The following is a 17504-nucleotide window of genomic DNA, read 5'->3' as shown; positions in this document are numbered from 1 at the left end:
AATTTTCTCCTGTTCTTACAAATTCAGAAATGCAATAAAGGATGGCTTATCCAAGATCTACTTGCTTTGTGGCAGGAGGACCTTTCAGAATATTTAGCCTGTCTTTCTGCCAGAAGCAGAAATCTGAGACCTTTTTCCAAGTGTCTCTTTAATAAGGCTTAAAATATTTACAATTAGTTTATCAGCAGAATTTAAACAAGGTAATTAAGATAATAAAACTTCACCATGATCAAGCAGTGTTCCTCATAGCTTCAGTTTAATGATCTTCCCGTTCACTTTATCTTGCATATGGAATGGAAACTTGCCACAGAAGGTTAAATTTTAAATGTTCAAATGAGCAATTATTTTTTAACAACAGTACACATCATGCATATAATATGTCAGTTGAAAGGTTACATACAGAAGAGGCTTGAAGTTTCTTGCAAAACAAATAGAGAAGTGTGAACATTACTGAGTGAAAGCCAATGAGCTCCATTTCTTTAAAAAGTTAAAGAAAAAAGCAAAGAAGTCAATGGCTTGACATTAATGAGACTAACAGTCTTTAAAGCTTTAGAAAATTTTTCTCTTAAATCTTCATACATATCTGGAGTTTTCAAAGCTTTTCTGTGAATACAGCAGTGTGTAAAATTTTCTTTCAAGCATCATGTTGACTATGTAGAATGTTCATAGGTATTTCTAAATCCTATACTTAAAAGTTAAAAAAGAATTGCATAGGTAGAATACCAATGATAAAACTATAGTCTCATCCTAAACAATAATCTGGGTGAAATCACCAGCTTGATATACCAATTATATTTCCTTTCCCTACAGTATATAATGTATCCTTCGATGTACATGTATCTCAATTCAGAAGACACTATATTAGGCCAAGAAAAAGCTGTATGTATCAGAATCAACTTGCTTCCTGAAATTGCATTAGAGTATTCATCGGGGGTCTCGTTGGTCTGGAGTGGTTGAAGTTCTAGCTAAGACTTCTATTTGCAGGAGCTATTTCTTGACAAATAAACACGTCTGGGCATGCAGAGGCTTGATCCCCATTCAAATTTTGAAGTGTCTCTTCATAAAAGGAAGTTTATATTCATGTCCTGTCTCTGGGTCTTAATTACGTGCCCAGTACACTGAAGAGGCAGGACTGAGTGCTCTCTAAGGTTTCTCCTACCACTAAGAGTTTGGTGTAATCTGTGAAGCCTGGGGTAAGTGTTGGGATTCACCACAGCCTCCCATGACTAATACACTAAATACAGTGAAGTAGCAAAAATACAGTGCAACAGCATGGTGAAGGAGGATAGGTTCCTTCACCATGGACCTCAACAGGCTCACACAAAGAAAGCTTTTATTTCTTAACTACTGCTCATTTTATAGATTATTTCATGAAAAAATATCTTGAATCAAACAACTTGGCCATTTTCATTTGTTATTCCTTCTTAGAGAACATTGAGTTACCTCTTTCATGCAGCTATGATAATGTTGGGGGAATTCATTAATCCACTTTCCGGATGAAGCCAATACCTGGGAAGATTAAGCAGAATAATGTGAAAAAACTGGCACTTTGGTGACAGTATTTCAGCTTCTGGATCAAATCTTGTTTCAAGTTTGAGCTGGAATTTTCAGTTATATGAGCCAATGCATCACCTTCATTGTATAAAACAGACATGGGGTTTGGTCACTTGCAGCTAAATACATTCTAATGAAATATCTCCATTTAGAGTACAATTTGAATATATGATTCAGATAACGGTTCATCCTCTTGGAGGGAAACCAGAGTTCTAGGCCATACTTTCTGCTTTAAGAAAACCAATTCTACAAAAATCCAGATTTATAAAACAGTAAATTATTTTCATTTTAAAAGGAGTTTAATTTCTTTTTTCCTGGGAGGTTCACTCCAAGGTTTTATTATTTAGCCAGTTTCTCCAGTGATTTAAAAAAGTCATTCACCTGATATATACTTTTTCAGGGACATATCAGTTGTGTAAAGTGGAAGCATGCCTGTTTTGGGCTTTTGGGTACTAAAAATGTCAACTCTTTACTCAACTTCTGCGGGTCTGGTAGCCAACAACTTTCTGTGGTAGATCTGTAAGTTTCCTACAGGAGTTAGCTGGAAGCTTGCACAGAGTCTGAGATTTGTAGTTAGACATACCTGCTGTTGAGCAAACAAGAGTGAATGAGTGGGCAGCACAGACATTTTTCTGAAGAACAATTTACTGAGGTGAAGTCTCTGAGATGTGAGCTTATCAGGTGTGTGCTTACTTAGTTGTTCATCACATTAGAATTTACAAGTAGGGTGACCATATGTCCTGATTTGCTCTGGATAGCCTCAGTTTATGCCACCGTAATTGTTAATATCACCCTCCACTTGTTCTTACTTATGAGCTGCATGATAGAGGGAACACCAGCACAGAGAGGCACACAGACCAAAGTAAGTTTAAGGACTAGAACAGTATGTGAAGGACTAGAACAGCATCTGGAAAACCAGCTTAGAGGCAATAGCAATAATTAGATGGAGAGCTTGTTAATTTATTGTCACATAAATAAAAATGAGATTTATTGTTTGGCAAGATTAAAGAGATGTGATGAATATACTGTTTTGACTTTTGAGATGAAAACAAAATATAAAGTAAATAAACTGTCTATTGCTATGCTACCCTGAACAAGCCTGATTTGTCTGATTTCAGAAGCTAAGCGGGGTAGGGCCTGGTTAGTACTTGGATGGGAGACCACCAAGGAAGACCAGGTGCTGTGAGTGTAAAAAATAAAAAAGATAAGGGATTGTAAGCTGACAAGGTCGTTGCAATCTGTGAGGCCAACCAAGGGTTGCCTCGCCTAAAAAGTAAGTAAATAAGTAAGCAAGTAAAAACAAACAAACAAACAAACAAACAAACAAACAGACCAACTCCATGTCTATCAGCCAATGGCTAGCACTGTTATAGATCAACAATACGGGTTTCAGCTCCCAGGGCACAGAATGATTAACTTCCTTTCTGTACCTGCTCACGCATCACATTCCCTTTGAGCCCACACTTGGCCTCAGTATCCTTCTGTGGCAGCCACTGCCAATTGTTGAGAGCTGGCACATGAGATAACACCTATTTGTGCTGCTTCTTTCATTCTCTCTGCTCCTTGATATTAGAATGGGGCCTAACACAGCTATGGGTTTTGTGAGAAAATTAATATTCCGCCTTTTATCAGCTGGAAGACTTTGGTAGGAGTGGCGATAAATGGATTCATACGTTCATTTCTTCCAACAAATATTTATGTTTCCGTGGAAGGAAAGGAGTGAGATTCAACTCACAGATGTTAATGGAAAAGTAACATCCGACCTGAAGGCGGGCAGAGGTGAAAAACTAAGTACACGGTTCCCAAAGCAGCGGCAGCGACGGACTCACCTGTTAAGAAAGAAATTGTAGTGCTCACCTTCATCCACAGTGGGGCACTCGAAGCTCATCACTGAAATACCCGCTGTGTTGTTTTAAGAGAGCGGTTGAAGAACAAGCGCTTCCAAATCTTTTCTCCACACCTAGGGATGATCAAACGGGTTAAATTAAAAGTACATTGGCAGGTGTCTGTGTGAGTGAGGCAAAGCCATTTTAATATTAAGCCCTATGTTGCTATCAACCTATTCTAAAATGATTCATGTTTAAAAATGTAACAAATGCGTTAAATATGAAAACAAGTTTCACTTAAGATCTGGTCTCCATTACACAAAAGATGAAATAATTATACAAAAGATGGAACAATTTGGGGGCATATCGTTCTCATTTAAAGCTGTAATAAGACTTATCAGAAAACTATAGTCAGCTGTACTTCAAATGCTCATGCCTTCATCAGCATGGGCAATACAGAGTTCATATTACATCTTGGATAAAATTTTATATTAATATGAGTTATGTCCTAACATATTCAATATCTTTATCCCTGTGTCTGGGACAAAAATCTTTCAAGATTTCCAAAGGCCGGATAGGATTTCCAGATCAGCAGTGGATGAAGGTGGGACCGCGCTGCTTTGATGATGAGAATACAAGTGTATGGGGTGGCCCTTATACTTCATATTACACAATGAAACCATCAAAGGGGCGACCCTTATCTTTTCTAGTAAATAATAAAATAAAAAAAAGACCTTGAAGACCAAAGCCTGGAACGCCGGCGTAAATGCCGCCCGGTGTGCTGACCCCCTTCAGACGAGCGGAGGCGCGGTGGCCCGGGAGCCCACTGTGCCGAGCCCACGCGTTGCCGCTGGAGCGGGGCGCGCGGGGCGCTCTCCGCTCTCCGCCGCTCGCCCGGGCAAACGGAAAGGGCTAATTGGTTTGCAACTGAACAGCGAGTTTAAAAGGAAGCATTAAAAGCCCAAGGGAGCCGCAGCCCAGATTGTGGAGCAGGCAGAGCGGAGGGCTTTGAGGGTCCCCGGGGCGAAAGGGGAAGGGGCGGACCGCCTGGCCGTGGGCAGATGGAGGCCCGGCTCCCGCGGCCCGCGCGCGCGGGGGGCGGCCGCATCCACATCACCTCACTTGGTGTAAGTTTATTCTGGGCGGCCGTGAGCTGGAACAGGAAATGTTCAGTCTTTCATGTCCACTGGCGGGTTGCAGTTTTGCACCTCCCGGCGAGCACTGATTAGTCGGTTGAGTTCCATCGCATTTGAAGTTCACCATTTATTATTAAAGAGAGGTGGCAGTGATTAGTTCTGAGTCCTCAGAGAGCTAAATAAATATTTAGTAAATAAGAACGTTCAGCCGTAAAGGAAAGGCTCGAACAGGTTTCTGAAATGCCGGCGAGGGCCCGAAGTGCCTCCCCCAGGAAGGAAGTGGAGTTGCGGGGCTTCCCGCCGGAGGCTGCCATCTGCAGACCGCGGGTCGGCTGGGGACCTTTGTGAGTCAGAGCAAAACAAAATCCCAGTCCTGAGTCAAGCTCGGTTGTCTGGGGCTTTAAATGATTTTATAGGCTGTGTTTCTTTTATAAAAGCAGAGGTGAGTGTCTAGGTAAACTTTGAACCTTCCCTTAAAAACAATTGAAACAATAAAGTAGCATTTTATTGCTCAAGCAATTAAGAGGATTGGTTTGTATTGCTTCCACCGTTAAGTGCGTTTTCTTAGCCCTAGTATGCTCCAGAATATAGCCAAATTGTGACTATTTAAAAAAGCATGTTTACACGGTGTATTTGGCAATTAACTTTCAAGATGGCATTGTTGTCAAAAGCATTCATTTTAAAAGCTTTTTATTTTCTTGATAGACTAACTCTTTAACGGCACAGAATATAGAATATACACATATCCACACATCAATATCATGTTACCACTATGCCCAGTTTTGAATCATGAGTTTTTCAGCCTTACATTTTTGGTGAGAATTTTCTAGTGACATTAAATATTTTTAGAAAAACTTACCGATGGTTAAATACTAAGGCGGTTTCCAGCTTCCACTGTTGTAAATAGCACATTTAACATCCTTGTGTATAAATCTGTTTGCATCTTTCTGATTACTCCCTTAGGGGAAATTCCCAGGTATGTAAATACCAAGACAAGGCATATGAAAAATTTTAAGCTTCTTAGTGTATCTTGCCAATTTAATAGACTGTAAGTCGAAGGCATTTAATAGATAAAATACCATTTTAATTTGAATTTCTTTGGTTATGAGTCAGGTTTAATGTTATACTATGAGCTCTTGCAGAGCAGGGCTATTTTTTGCTCGTCACCATATACCTGGTGTCTTGTGTAATGACAGGCATATACTTGATACTCAATAAATATTTGTTGGTTGAATAAAAGATGAATAAATACTAGACATTCAAATTTCTTGTTTTGTCAATTGCTTTTTTCGTATTGTTCGTTTATTTATTATTCCGATAGCAGTCTTTTTCTTATTAATTTGTAAACTTTTACATAATAAGGATTGAACCTTTTGTAACATATGTGGCAAATCCCCCTCCCTTCCACAAAGTGTGTATGTTTACATGTGTGTGAGTACTTTTTGATTTCCAGACATTAAAAAATATTTTCCATAAGTATGTATTTGTGACACTGTTTATCACACATATGAATTAATTTGCTATAAGCTGTGCAATCTACGTTTTGAGGCAGTTCTATATATTTTAGACAGCATATTTTCCTTCTTTTATTTACCAAGTTTTTTCTTGGCCTTAGAGGTTTTTTCAGGACATACTACCTCAAGTATAGAGGTATCACAGTCTTAGTCTTAGTCTGACAAACAGGAGTCTCAACACCCGTTGTCATACGAGGGAAAGACCTGTCAGCCCCTTAGTTCCAAAACAACTGTCCAATAAGTGCTTCTTGCTGTTCTTCCAGTTTTTTTTTTCTTTTTCATTACTATTAAACACATGAATAGAAAAAGGATCTTTGTTTCTTAAGGGTTTTCTGAACATATCTCATTCTAACCGAACATAGAATCCCCTTTGATATCCTACTTGGTTGTGGTTGAAATGACATAGTGTTAGGGATCATGGGGTGCAACTATTTTCAAGTAGTAATGATTTAAAACTTGGAGAGTATGGATATCTAATGGAGAGACATTAAGCCTTAAATTTCTCTTCTTCGTGTAAGTATTCCCAGAAACAAAAGCATGATACAGAGGCCGAAAAGTGTGTAAGGCAAACGCTACAGCATTTAAGTCACAAAAGCTGAGATTTCACATTGCATGTGCTTTTGTTAGGTTAGGCCTCAGACTTAGAGATGGGAAAGAACCTTGCTTGGAGCAGATTTTTTTTTCTTCTTACATCAACATTAGTTAGTGTTACCTGCAGCTCTGCTTCTGATCATCCTTACTCTAGACATGGAGCTGTCTATCTGGGACGCTGTTGGTCTCAACTAGAAAAATCTCTGTGAACCTTGCACTGGTTCTTACGGCTTCTACTGAGAAGTGATACACATTACATGGGATTATTTAAAAATAAAGTTATTAAATTCAATAAGAAGTTAGCAGTTGCTTTCTGGGTAACTTGTTTGACTTTTGCAGATGTTGAGGGAGGTAGCTTTCCCTGTGAAGCAGTGAAGGAGAGTCAGTTCAATCAGATTCTGAGTGGTTTACCCCTCTTTGTCCTTCATGGCCCATTGAGTTCCTGGAGTTCTCTTGGATAACTCATCAAAACTGATATGCTTCTTTCTGCCTACATTGCATTCATCTGTTTATTTCATAAATATTTACTGAAGCCAAATATGTGTAGTAGACAATACAGGCATGGTTGATGCTTTCATGGAGTTGACTTTCTAGCAGCAAGAAACAGACAATAAATAAGGATACAGGTAAATATGACAATTTTAGATGAAAAGTTCTGTGAAGAAAACACATGCCAGAGAGTGTTGCATGTGGGATGAGGTACTGGTTGATGCTGGATGGTTAGGGAAGGCATTTTTCGGTAGGTAACACAGAACCTGAAAATAAGCAGCCAGGTGTATTAAGAGAAGGACTAATTTTTGTATGTTGATTTTGTATCCTGCAACTTTACTGAATTTGTTTATTTGTTCTAACAGATATTTTGGTAGAGTCTTTAGTTTTTTTTTTTTTAATATATGTAATATCATTTCATCTGGAAAGAGAGATAATTTTTCTTCTTCCTTTCCAGTTTGGACTCTTTATTTATTTTCTTGCCTAATTGTTCTGGTTAGGACTTATAGTACTGTATTGAATAGAAGTGGTGAAAGTGGGCATCTTTGTCTTGTTTCTTAGAAGAAAAGTATTCAGTTTTTAACTCCTGGGTATGATGTTAGCTGTGGGCTTGTTATATATGGCCTTTATTACACTGAGGTTTGTTCCTTCTTTCCTAATTTGTTGACAGTTTTTATCATAAAAATATGTTAAATTTTGTCAAATACTTTTCCTATATCTATTGTGATGATTATATATAATTTTTATCCTTAGGTTTGGAAATGTGATTTATCACATTTGACCTATGGATGTTGAACCATCCTTGTATCCCTGGAATAAAACCAACTTGATCATGGTATATGATCCTTTTAACGAACTGTTGAATTTGGTTTGTGTATATTTTATTCAGGATTTTTGCATCTGTATTCATCAAGGATATTGGTCTGTAATTTTCTTTTCTTGTAGTGTCCTTGTTTGGCTTTGGTATCAGGGTAATGCTGGCCTCATAAAACAAGTTTGGCGGTGTCCCTTCTTTTCTATTTTTTGGAAGAGTTTGAGAAAGATAGATATTAATTCCTCCTCCTCCTCCTCCTCCTCCTCCTCCTCCTCCTCTTCTTCTTCTTCTTCTTCTTTTCTATTTTTCAATTCTTCAATTCTTCAATTCTTCTTTAAATGTTTAATAGAATTCACCAGTGAAGCCATCTGGTCCTGGACTTTTATTTGTTGGGAGGTTTCTGATACTGATTCAATCTTATTACTAGTAATTTGTCTCTTCAGATTTTCTATTTCTTCATGATTCAGTTTTGTTAGGTCATATGTTTCTAGGAATGTTTTAGGTTATCTAATTTGTTGTGTGTAGTAGTAATAAAGTTATTAAATTAGTGTGTGGTAATTGCTTATGATCTTTAGTGTTTCTGTGTTATCGGTTGTAATATCTTCTTATTTCTGATTTTGACTCTTCTGTCTTTTTCCTTAGTTTAGCTACAGGATTGTCAATTTGTTTATCTTTCCAAAAAACAGTTCTTAGTTTTATTGATCTTTTCTTTTGTCTTTTAAGTCTCTATTTCATTTATATCCACTCTGATCTTTATTTTCTTCTACTAACTTTGGATATAGTTTGTTCTTTTTCTAGTTCTTTTGTTTGGGACATAATCCATGTTTCTTCATTTTCTTTGACTGTCTGTGTTGGGTTTTGTGCATTAGATAAAACAACCACCTCTCCCAGTCTTGACAGACTGATCTTATGTAGAAGACAAATCTCATCAATTAATCCAGCCTGAGCTCCTGGTTGTCTCTCAGACATTTGTGATTGTCCAAGCTGCCATCTTAGTTCTTTATGGCATTCAGTACTTGAGGGTGTGCCAAGAACTGTCAGTGTCCCAAAGGGGAAGATCACAGTCAACACCTAGATGAGGCTGATGAGGTAGCAGCTGGGAAAGTATTCAGTTAAACCTCTTCCAGGGAAAAATTAGGAGATGGGCATTTTTGCCTACTCCCTCTGCACTGAATTCTGAGGATGATAGAAATGGTGAGTGCTTGTGTTTCTGTTAAGAACTGCTTCTTTGTTTGCTATAGTCCGATGGGTCTCATAGCCTGAAGCCCTGTTGGCTTTCAGAGTTAGGTGTTTTTGGGGCCCATCCCTCGGCTGGGATCCTCTGAAGATAGGGTACTAGATGTGTAGTACAAACCCTTTGCTCCTCAGGGAAAAGCTGAGATTTGGGGGTTCCATCCTGATAGTATGGTGCTGTGTTGGGAGTGGGGTTTATGACAAGAGTATGTCTCAGCCTTCCCTACCTGTTTTGATATAGGTAATTTCTCATTTTCCCTGTGGATAGGAGTCACTCAGTTTCTGGAATTCTCTTAGAGGGAATTGCTGTGTGTGTAGCTGTACATTGGTGTGTCCATGGGAGGAGAGAGGTCTACGAATCTCCTATGTTGCATTCTTGGTCCTTCTCTTGAGGTGATATCTTCTTAACATTCATTTACCACAATAAATATTTTCTTTTTCTTGAACCTAGTCATTGTTGCATATTTAATATATTAATTGAAAGGTTGGAGGCCTTTTGTAGTTATGTGGAAACAGAATAGTCAGTTCATCTTGTGAATGTCCCTTCATTCTTCAGTAGGAATGATTAAGCCATGACCTCAAACCCCTTATTACTTATTTCTGCTAAGTTTCTACTTGGTGATGTCAGAGATCTCAATCAAGAAAGCATATCTTTAGTTGAATCACAATAAATATCTTTCATTTTTGTAGATTTTGTTCATATTGTCATAATTCTAGAGACTCCTAATTGATTAACCCTAACCACAGAGGTGCTTGGGTAGGTCCTGAGATGTTCACAGTAGTCACTTGTGATATTCTGCCCCAGCTTATACTAGGTGAAGGCTAAGATGTGATGGGAGAAGCTGCTGCTTTGGAAAGGGAGGCAAGGAAATGATTAGAGGTTGTGACAACTGCTAACAGAATTAAAGAGGAGTAATTACATGGAAATTTACAATCAGAAATTGGTGGTTTCTATTCTGGTTGGCTTTGACTATGTATATGCTCTGGATCATAAAAGAAAAATAATATTTCATTTCTTATCTATCTTACCCCTTTAATAACTAAGAGCACAGACTTTGGTGCCAGAGACAACTGGGATCCAGTCAGGACTTTGCCATTTACTGTAGGACTTTGAACAAAGTTTTAAAACTCATTAAGCCTAATTTCTAAAGCAGTAATATGGGGATAATCATAGTATCTACCTACTGTAGACTGACTATTTGTCTTCCCCTAAAATTCATATATTGAAACCTACCCCCCAATGTGATGGCCTTTGGAAGTAGGGGCCTTCGGGAGGTGATTAGGTCACAGGGTGGAGCCCTCATGAATGGGATTTGTTAGAAGGGTTCCCAGAGAGCTCTCTCTACCCTTCTGCAATGTGAAGACGGGATGGTGTCTATGCATCAGGAAGCAGGCTTTCACCAGACACTAGGTCTGTGCCTTGATCTTGGGCTTCCTAAAGTCCAGATTTGTGAGAAATTTCTGTCTATGATGTTTTTGTTATAGCAGCTGAACAAAGACAATATCTCAGAGTATGCCTTTGAGAATTAAGTGAGATGGTACATATGAAGTTTTTGAATACTATAAATGCACAGTAAATGTTAATCACTGTTATCAGCAACACTTTGTTATTAAATAGTGATACCTATTCATTATAGCCAATTAGTAAAATACAAGCAAAAGGAAATAAAATTTATATATATTCCATCATGCAGAGATAAACAGAGATATCTACTCCCAATCATTTTCTCTGCATATATTATTTCACAAAATTTGATTTAATATGTGGTATCTATTATTAACAACTTATGTTAATAATATGTTATTATATGTGGTATCTATTATTAACAACTTATGTTAATAATATGTTATTATGTGATCTTCTAAAATATTATGCCATCATATAGATGTACTGTTAATAATATGTTATTATGTGATCTTCTAAGATATTATGCCATCATATAGATGTACTGTACTATAGTTTATCCTACCAAACCCCCTTTGTTTGACTTTTATGATTGTTCCTAATTTTTTACTATTGCAGAGTGCTGCAATAAACATTCTTATACAAACTTTTTTCTCCACATATCAATGATAATTTCTTTGGCTCAATTATCAATGTGTAGTTACTGCATTAAATAATACTTATGTTTTTAGGGTTTTGGATTCTAACTATCCAGTTAGCCACCAGAAAATTGCTCAAATTTTAACTTTTATCAGCAGAATATGAGAGCAACCATTGCCCTGTACTCTCACCAACAGTAGGCATTAGCTTCTGAAACACATTTTCATTCATCCCCCTAATACTTTTTGAGTGCCTATGTAGACCAGACACTATTCTGGGCATGAGGGTACAGCAGTGAACAAAATAGACAAAAATCTCCCTACTCTCATGAAGCTAACATAGAATATGTTAGATGATGTAGTTGCTGTGGTGGAAAATAAAGCAGGGCAGGAAGATATAGTGTCTAGTTTATGGAGTGGAGGGGGTACAATTTCATATAGGCATCGGGGATGACCTCACTGAGAGGGTGAATTTGAGCAAAGACCTGAAATAGAGTGAGAAAGTTGGCCTTGAGGACCTCTAGGAGGTAAGATTTCCAGGTGGAAGAAAGAGCAAGTGCAAACAGCCTGAGGTAGAAGCATTCTTGGCATGTTTAAGAAATAGCTGGGGTGAGATGCATAAAGTGGAGAACAGAAGGTGATGAGGTCAGAGAGATAACTGGGGCTTAGGTTAAGTAGGGAATATTACAGCATTTTAAGGATTCTGATAGTCACTCTGCATGAGATGAGGAGTCATTGCAGGGTTTTGAGCAGAGGAGAGGCATCATTCAACTTATATTTGAAAGGATTACTCTGGCTGCTGTGTTGAGAATAGATTGAAGGGAGACAAGCATGACATTACTAGAGAGGCTGATTAGAAGGCTATTGCATAATTTAGAAGATAAGAGATTGTAGCTTAATCCAGGGTGGTATCAGTACAGTTGGTGAAAAGTCCAAAAACAGGTGCAGTGAATTTTGACAGGATTTGCTGATGAGAAAGAGAGGAGCCAAGGTTTTGATCTGAGCAGCTGGAAGGATAGAATAACTGTCTACTAAGACCAGGAAGACTCTTAGATTTTTCTTAAACATGCCAAGTTGGGGAGAAGGTTAAGAGTGCAGTTGGGAAATGCTACCTTTGCGATGCCTTTTAGACATCCGTGTGGAGGTGTTATATGGGGAGTTGAATGCGTGAACCTGAAATTCAGGGGAGAAGTGCAGCGTGGAGGGAGCAGTGGTTTAGAGAGGTGGGTGTGTGAGTGTTAGTAAAAATTTTCTTTTTATGGTGTGATAAATTACATTTGACTCTTGAACAACCTGGGTTTGAACTGTGCTGGTCCACTTACATGAGGATTTTTTTCAATAAATATAGCCGACTCTTCAAATCGTGAGATTCGCGCAGGGGTAAATTCAACCAACCCTGGATTGAGAACGGTATTTTCGCTTTTGCAACTGTGGATTCCCAGTCCGGGATTGAAAATATTGTTTTCATCTATGGTTGGTTGAATCTGCTGATGCGAAAGGCTGACTGAAGAGTCGAGTCAAACTCGGATGTTCTACTCTGCGACTGCGTAGAGGTGGGTGCCTTGACCCCCGCGTCCAAGGGTCAACTGTTGATGGGCTCATCTAGTAGAAAAAGTGCAGCTGATGATGCGAGAGGAGAGAATCATTGGAGCAATGTCATCGGGTAGGTAAGAAGGAATGGGATCTAGAAGACAGTAGACGGGTTGCTTTAGATATGAACAAAAACAATTCATCCGGCGTTAACAGGAAGAAAGGCAGAACGGGGGCGTATGGACACAGATATGCGGCTAGATGTGGTGGCAGTGCTTTGTGCAAATTCTTTTTCATATTCTTCTATTTTCTAGGTGAAATAAGGTTATCAACTGAGAATAAAAGGGCTTGGATAGACCTCCTACTCCTAGCTGTGTTGAAAGCACATTAGGCCTGCGGCAATGTGGGGGATGGGCTGGGAGGGGCAACCCTGATCTGAAAAGGCCATTGTAGTAATTTTCAGCCAGATATGCTGAGGACCAGGATAGGGAGGCGGTGCTAGGTGTGGAGAAAATCCATAAATTCCAGGTATATTTTGGAGATAGGACATGCAGACTTGGTGATGGATTGGGATGAAAACGTAGGCTCAATCATAATCCTAATTTGAAAAGCAACCCGAAAAGGCAATAAATTACAGTTGTTTCAGCTATAGCGAATTTAAGGTCTGGGGACTCTTATGGCTCACATAACTGGAGTATGCTATAGTCCTTTTTTTTTTTTTTTTTTGGCCTAAAAATCCCTCCTAGGTTGCAGATCATTAACTGCATGCTTTGTTTGTTTGTCTGTTTTGTATAATGCCTTGGACAGAATCTCATGCAAATAGATGCTTAAGAAATGTAGTTGTCAGTGATTCTGTGTGATGCGTTAATTATCACTGATTGTTAAAAAAAAAACCCTCACAATGTCAACAGTCTTTTACATTAGGGTTCTGAGTCTCCAGCTCTTCCTGGAAGCAATGGGAATTTAGGTGTCCCACAGGTAAAATACTCTTCATTAGATAAAAAGTGAAACTGAATACTTGTCATGCCCTGAATCTCTGCTTTCAGCCAAAAATTAAAAAGTAGACAGTAACTGCAAAATACTGATTCTTTTAAAGTTTTATATAGGCTCTCACATGTTAAACATGAGAGTATTTGATACTGGGGTTTCATTACTATATTAAAAAAAAAATTTTTTTTCAATGCCAGTCACCCTTGTTTCTGGAATATATAGTAGTATCCCCTAAAAATAAAATGGTAGCAAAGCACTATGGTATAATATAGTTCATATTTTTTTTTACTCATTGCCTTAGAACTCGTTCCTTTGTTGTTAAAAAAAAAATTATTAAGCACTTTCTAAATGTCCATAGTTTCTAGGAAGGCATTATGTTTCCAACTGAATATCAGCTTTTTTGAGGGCAGGAAAGATTCTCTACTCAGTATGTTTCACACAGAATTTGGTATAATGTATAGTAGCTATTCATGAATGTTACTTAAATAAGAAATAATTCAAATCCTTAAACTTCAGTATCTTTTCATTTAGTGGTACATTTTAAAAAGTCACATTTCGTGCTGTGTACAAACATGCACGTGCAGCACCACGTTGTCTTGGGATTCATCTACCTCTGACAATTAACTGTTTAATTAATTAATCATCTGATAATTAAAATGACCTTTTGGCTGATATTGGATCTCAAGAAAGGTTCAAAAGAAACTTGACACATCATGTTGTATCATGTTCCATTGTGAGACACCCTTGCTGTTTCTCACATTATGTTATATCTGATCACATGGCACTAATGTTACGTTGAACAAAACAGTGACGTATGAAAAAAATTTAGTTCATTAGATTTATGTAAAGTCATCCATCCTTCACACTTTTAAATGGTGTAGTCACTGGGTGAAATTGGCAAATTTAGCATCTTTTAACCATCAACAAATCTAGGACTGCTATTTGGCAAGTAAGTGCATATGCTGGGCTTAGTCCTCACAATTTCTAGTTTGAGGTTTTGGTTAAGTCACTTTGGACAACATATGGGCTTATGTGGCTTGCAGTTCTTGCATAACTGTACTTTTGTCTACTGAATTCTTAAGTCAGCATTAATTCTTACAGTGGAAGAAATTTAAAACACAGGTTTTTATTGGATTTGGGACACACCATTTTTTTCCCTGTGTCTCCAAAAAAAGTGATTGATAAGAATTAGAATAGCAATAGAAACTCTGAAGGAAAATCTAAATTTCATAGTGTTCATTTTGGCACTCTATATTCATGGCAGCCTCAGTTATGGCAATATTGCATTTATGAAGATATTTTTGTTTCCAGGATGGTGTACTGATTTCCAAAATGAAATCAGGATTCTGTGGCCTTATGACATATAATAAGACCATAGAAATATAAGACATTTTAACATTGTGTGTTAAACATTTTAACATACAATATGCATGAGCCTTAGCTTGAACTCTAATTTCACTTACTGTGATTAGTGTATTATGTTATTATAGAGTAATATGGAATTTAGGGAAGGCTTAGTAAAAGTGACCTATGGCTGACACACTGTATCTTTAATAAACTACAGATGACATGGGTCTCTTCTCGAAGGGGATATTGGTTTTCTGTATATAATTAATAACAAGAAAACTGTATCCCGACTTTAAGGTCTGTAGTAGCATCCTGGAACAAAAAGGGCCATAAATTAACATCAATTATGTATTAAAGTTCCAATTAACCTGGCTGACACTGATATACTTTAACAAGGCACATTTAGATAAAAGAAGAAACTCTCTAATTACTTGGAATGGGACCTTATGACCCATTCTGCTCTTTTATCCCAATTTCAACCTAATGAAGAATGAAGTGAGAGAGAGAAAGTTCCACATGAGGTGACAATGCAGCACCAGAAGATATCCCCTGGGATACCATTTCGCAATCAAAATCTCTCCACCATGAATATTTTATTGTACCTGTATTCTTCAAATTAAATGCACCCATTGAAGAAGATGGTATTTTATGGTTGAAAATGGTGGCATCCTTTGAGATTCCCACTAGAACCAGTTGGGAATGTAATAAACAGTTAATGGGACCCCCCCCCCACCCCCCCGCATTGTGCCTGGAGCTGTTTTAGATACATTCTCTAGGAATGGAGCTCATTGGTCACGATTCCCTCTGCATTGCTCACTCTTTCTGTCCCCTCAAATCTTTGAACAGCCTTTCTGTTTTCCATTTGATTTGGGAAGAGCATTCTAGTTCCTGGTCCCCATCTGTTCTCCAGGTGGCTCTTTGGATTTTGTTCATCTTTGTCTTCTGTCCTCTGATGGGCATCTTGCCCACTTAGTTCTCTAGGTCTTTGTGTCCCTGCTGGTGTTCCTTGGTCAGTTAGCGTCATTGCAGATACAATTGCATATGTATCTTCTAGGCTGCACATTACATGCATTGAAGTGTTTCTTCAGCTGAAAACACAGAAATAGCAGATGAAGATATTCATGGAATAGAGGAGAGAGAAAATGTGGTGATTGTGGGTGACAGGGGAAGAGTAAAAGCAATACAGATCCCAATAGCTGAGGAGACAGAGGAGGGAAGGACACAGAATAAAACAAGAAGTGATTTGTCTTTATTTCACTTCTGTCTTTCTGTGGATCACTCGCTATCAGATGTTATCAATTGCTTTCCTGTAGCGATCTCCCATTAGATAACCTGCTCATTTCTTGACATCGTTCCTGGAGCCTGTGCTCTCACCCGCCACAGTAGAGCCTGTTTATCTTATCCTGCATTCAGTCAGGCTTCCCTGTTCATCCCCTCCTCTCCCTCCACCAAATAGCACAAGGCATAAATACTTTCTTTCAGGCTCTTCCTTGCCTACATCCAAAATGAGACTAACTTTTAATAGACACGAACTCAGCTTTTAGCCAAATATGAAATTAAAAAAAATCAAGAAATGCATCTAAATAAAGCAGAATTTCTACTTATACATTTGAATAAATATATCCAAGTTCTTTCAGGGCCACAGATATGTGTGAATAGATACTTAGATCTATCTAAGTACTAAGTAAGTATCTAGAACAGATGCTTATGAATAGAGATGAAAGTAGACATACAGAGATTAAATGTTGGCAACATATGTGGCCAATGAAGTTGTCTCCAAATCTAAATATGACCACGTCTTTTTTTGGCAAAAGAAAGTGATAGTAAAAGCATAGCAAGAAGAATGTTAGTCCAGCTTGGGGGCTATGATCTAAGGTTGATTGGTTTGAGCTGAGGCTGATGGGGGAAGAGCAGCTGCTGGGCAGCTGCTCTGCAGCTAGGTAAAGAAGGCCCCAGCAAACACTGTCTTTGAAAGCTGACTTTCTGCCTCTGTTCATTTGCCTGTCGGCTCAGTCCTAGGACTTCTAATAATTTTCTTGTGCTCAACTTTGTGTTTTTCTGACATTTTGACAACCCAACTCTATCCTTTTGTCCTCCATTTAATATGTCTTTTGTCTGCTTCATTAGAGATTTTAGTTCATGGATAAACAGGAAAGTCTTATAAACTTCCAAACAAAAAATATTTATGTAAAAATGTAAAAAGAGTCAGACTGGCCTTGTTCTTCTCTTTTGAAATATGAAAGTTAGAAGACAGTGGAATATAGCATCTATAGAAGACTGAGGTAAAATTATTGTAATCTAATTTATATGAGAGAAAAAAGAAAAAAATCTGTGAACCTTTGTTCCAAACATTGGTCCATGCCACCCGGATCTCTTGCTTGGATTGCTGCAGTAGCCTATTCTCCATACAATGGCCAGAATGATCCTTTTAAAAGAT

The 17504-nt window shown here is 38.1% G+C and overlaps 1 long non-coding RNA gene across 1 annotated transcript; it reads right to left on the bottom strand.

The window, feature by feature from the left end:
* Window positions 1-248: 248 nt before the first annotated feature.
* LOC107196696 lies at window positions 249-4770 on the bottom strand. The gene is made up of 3 exons (XR_001518135.2): window positions 4498-4770; window positions 3412-3514; window positions 249-1509 (listed from the first exon to the last, which is right to left on the bottom strand). It is a non-coding gene; the product is annotated as an uncharacterized LOC107196696 (long non-coding RNA).
* Between the last annotated feature and the right edge of the window lie 12734 nt (window positions 4771-17504).

Source organism: Pteropus alecto, unplaced genomic scaffold (genome assembly GCF_000325575.1).
Source record: "Pteropus alecto unplaced genomic scaffold, ASM32557v1 scaffold88, whole genome shotgun sequence".
NCBI lineage: Eukaryota > Metazoa > Chordata > Mammalia > Chiroptera > Pteropodidae > Pteropus > Pteropus alecto.
The sequence above is the reverse complement of the archived record's forward strand: the minus strand, read 5'-3'. Positions and strand labels throughout refer to the sequence as shown.